The sequence below is a fragment of the Arachis hypogaea genome, chromosome 9 (assembly GCF_003086295.3).
Source record: "Arachis hypogaea cultivar Tifrunner chromosome 9, arahy.Tifrunner.gnm2.J5K5, whole genome shotgun sequence".
NCBI lineage: Eukaryota > Viridiplantae > Streptophyta > Magnoliopsida > Fabales > Fabaceae > Arachis > Arachis hypogaea.
In genome coordinates, this window is record NC_092044.1 from 84,878,153 (window position 1) to 84,882,802 (window position 4,650).

Below are 4,650 nucleotides of genomic sequence, written 5' to 3' on the forward strand. Positions count from 1 at the left end.
ATGTGGCTTCTACTGGCCTACTCTCTATAAAGATTCCCGAGCATTTGTACTTAATTGTGACAGTTGCCAAAGATCTGGCAATCTGCCTCACAGTTATGCCATGCCTCAACAAGGGATCTTAGAGATTGAGTTGTTTGATGTATGGGGCATTGACTTCATGGGACCTTTCCCACCATCATACTCAAACACTTATATTCTGGTGGCAGTGGATTATGTATCCAAATGGGTGGAGGCTATTGCAACACCCACTAATGACACTAAAACAGTGTTAAAATTCCTCCAGAAACACATCTTCAGCAGATTTGGTACCCCTAGAGTATTAATTAGTGATGGGGGCACTCATTTCTGCAATAAACAGCTTTACTCTGCTTTGGTTCGTTATGGAGTTAGCCACAGGGTGGCCACTCCATATCATCCACAGACTAATGGGCAAGCTGAAGTCTCAAATAGAGAACTCAAAAGAATCCTGGAACGGACTGTAATTAACCGTAGAAGGGATTGGGCAAGGAGCTTGGATGATGCTCTGTGGGCATACAGAACAGCATTCAAGACCCCTATAGGGACCTCTCCATACCAGCTTGTGTATGGAAAGGCATGTCACTTGCCAGTGGAACTGGAACACAAGGCCTACTGGGCAACCAGATTCCTAAACCTTGATGCCAAATTAGCTGGAGAAAAACGATTGCTCCATTTAAATGAGCTAGAGGAATTTAGACTCAATGCTTTCGAGAATGCAAAAATATACAAAGAGAAAGCGAAAAGATGGCATGATAAGAAATTGTCATCCAGAGTCTTTGAGCCGGGGCAGAAAGTTCTGCTATTTAATTCTAGGCTCAAATTATTCCCTGGGAAATTAAAATCCCGGTGGAGAGGTCCATATGTGATTACAAGTGTATCACCATATGGATACGTAGAGCTTCAGGATAATGACTCTAACAAAAAGTTCATTGTTAATGGACAGAGAATTAAACATTATCTTGAAAGTAACTTCGAGCAAGAATGCTCAAAACTGAGACTTGATTAGAGCTCAGTGGTAGTCCAGCTAATGACATTAAAGAAGCGCTTGCTGGGAGGCAACCCAGCCATTCACAAAATTTAATTTTAATTGTTTTTTCTAATTGATTAAATTTTACAGGTAGATGCCAGAGTATCTTCAAGGTAAAAAAAGCAATTGATTGAATTCACAGAGTTACAGGAGAATTTGGAAGTTCACTGGCGAAAAAAAAGCCAGTAAGAAATATTTTGGGCGTTGAACGCCCAAAAGAAGCAACCACTGGGCGTTCAACGCCAGTAAGGGTAGCCATCTGGGCGTTAAACGCCAGAAAGGAGCATCTTCTGGGCATTAAACGCCAGAAAGAAGCACCTTCTGGGCGTTTAACGCCAGATTGACAGCATCCTGGGCATTCAGAAAAACGCCCAGTGACAAAGGACTTCCTGGCGTTCAACGCCAGAAAGATGCATCAGCTGGGCGTTGAACGCCCAGGAGAAGCAACATTTGGGCGTTAAACGCCCAAAACATGCAGCGTTTGGGCGTTTAACGCCAGGATGGTGGGGAGGAGGTAAAATTCGTTTTTCTTTACAAATTTTCTAATTTTTTTATGTTTCAATTCATGATTTCTTGCATAAACATGTTTCAAATTGTCATCCCTCAAATCAAATTAGTTTTCTAAAAATCCTAATTTCTAAAATCCCTTTTTCAAAAGTGTCCAATATATCTTAATTCATAAACACAAATCTTTTTCCAATCCAAATCTTTTTCAAATCTTTTTCAACTCATCATATCTTTTTGATTTCGAAATTGCCTCCCCCTCTATTCCTCTCCTTTCCTTTCTGTTGCTTGAGGACAAGCAAACCTCTAAGTTTGGTGTGAGTTGCCATGATCACTGAGCTAAAACTCATCAAGATCATAGCACCTAAGGGAACAGGAAGAGCAAGGATGTGAACTGAAGGAACTAAAGCGTCAGAAGCTATTCCTTGAAGGACCAAGCACCCTACAGACTAGAGGAACATTCACTTCCCAAAATACAGGTTGTTAAGCTCTAATTTTAAGCTTTAACTCTGTGATAGTATTTTTATAGAAATTTACCTTAGAAGTTATATAGGAGTAGTAGTAATTAGTATCTCTATTTTGATTTTATCTCCAATTAAGCTATAATTTATTTTTCTCATCATCATCAGTCTTGAATAAAGTAGTAGATTTTTTTAGAATAAAGAAGTAATCTATATTTTTCGAGTTCTTAATAATAAAAATTATAATTAACTATGTGTGGTGGCAATACTTTTTGTTCTCTGAATGAATGCTTGAACAGTGCATAACTTGTACTTTGAATTTGATGAATATTGGCTCCTGAAAGAATGAGGAACACGAAAAATATTATTGATGATCTGAAAAATCATGAGCATTGATTCTTGAAGCAAGAGAAAGCAGTCAAAAAAAAAGAAAAAAAATATTTTGAATCAAAAGGAATAAAAGCTAAACAGCCCTTAAAACCAAAAGGCAAGGGTGAAAAAGGATCCAAGGCTTTGAGCATCAGTGGATAGGAGGGTCTAAGGAAATAGTTCCAGGCCTAAGCGGCTAAACCAAGCTGTCCCTAACCATGTGCTTGTGGCATGCAGGTCCAAGTTACAAACTTGAGACTGAGTGGTTAAAGTCGTGATCCAAGGCAAAAAGAGTGTGCTCAAGAGTTCTGGACACCTCTGACTGGGGACTCTAGCAAAGCTGAGTCACAATCTGAAAAGGTTCACCTAGTCATGTGTCTGTGGCATTTATGTATCTGGTGGTAATACTGGAAGACAAAGTGCTTAGGGCCACGGCCAAGACTCATAAAATAACTGTGTTCAAGAATCAACATACTACACTAGGAGAATCAATAATACTATCTGAATTCTGAGTTCCTATGGATGCCAATCATTCTGAAATTCAAAGGATAAAGGGAGATGCCAAAACTGTTCAGAAACAAAAAGCTACAAGCCCCGCTCATCTAATAAGAATCTGAGCTTCATTTAAAACTCTAAAATATTATTACTTCTTAATTTCTGTTAAAACCTATTTTATTTATCTAGTTGCTTGAGGACAAGCAACAGTTTAAGTTTGGTGTTGTGATGAGCGGATATTTTATACGCTTTTTGGGGGTAATTTCATGTAGATTTTAGTATGTTTTAATTAATCTTTAGTAGAATATTATTAGTTTTTAGGCAAAAATCATATTTCTGGACTTTACTATGAGTTTGTGTGTTTTTCTGTGATTTCAGGTATTTTCTGGCTAAAATTGAGGGAGCTGAGCAAAAATCTGAGTTATGCTGAAAAAGGACTGCTGATGTTGTTGGATCCTGACCTCCCTGCACTCGAAATGGATTTTTTGGAGCTACAGGAGTCCAATTGGCGCGCTCTCAACGGCGTTGGAAAGTAGACATCCAGGGCTTTCCAGCAATATATAATAGTCCATACTTTGCGCGAAGATAGACGACGTAACTTGGCGTTGAACGCCAAGTACATGCTGCTGTCTGGAGTTAAACGCCAGAAAAATGTCATGATCCGGAGTTGAACGCCCAAAACACGTTATAACTTGGAGTTCAACTCCAAGAAAGGCCTCAACTCGTGGATAGCTTTAGTCTCAGCCCCAGCACACACCAAGTGGGCCCCAGAAGTGGAATTCTGCACCAATTATCTTAGTTTACTCATATTCTGTAAACCTAGGTTACTAGTTTACTATTTAAACAACTTTTAGAGACTTATCTTGTACCTTATGACATTTTCATATCTGAATTACATACTTTTTGACGGCATGAGTCTCTAAACTCCATTGTTGGGGGTGAGGAGCTCTGCAGCGTCTCGATGAATTAATACAATTCCTTTGTTTCCCATTCAAACACGCTTGTTCTTATCTAAGATGTTCATTCGCGCTTAATTATGAAGAAGGTGATGATCCGTGACACTCATCACCTTCCCCAATCCATGAACGTGTGCCTGACAACCACCTCCGTTCTACATCAGATTGAATGAGTATCTCTTAGATTCCTTAATCAGAATCTTCGTGGTATAAGCCGGATTGATGGCGGCATTCATGAGAATCCGGAAAGTCTAAACCTTGTCTGTGGTATTCCGAGTAGGATTCTGGGATTGAATGACTGTGACGAGCTTCAAACTCCTGAAGGCTGGGCGTTAGTGACAGACGCAAAAGAATCAATGGATTCTATTCCAACCTGATTGAGAACCGACAGATGATTAGCCGTGCTGTGACAGAGCATAGGAACGTTTTCACTGAGAGGATGGGAAGTAGCCATTGACAACGGTGACACCCTACATAGAGCTTGCCATGGAAGGAACCTTGCGTGTGGGAAAAGGATTTCAAGGAAGAGTTGAAGTTCAGAGGACAAAGCATCTCCAAAGCTCCAACATATTCTTCATTAAAAAGTAACACTTCCTTATTCCAAATACTTTGACTTCTTATCAGTAAATCCAATTAATCTTATTGGCATCCTGACTAGGATTAATAAAATAAACATAGATTGCTTCAAACCAATAATCTCCGTGGGATCGACCCTTACTCACGTAAGGTATTACTTGGACGACCCAGTGCACTTGCTGGTTAGTTGTACGGATCACAAATTCGTGCACCAGTCTCTAATCAACGATTCACATCGTCTCTC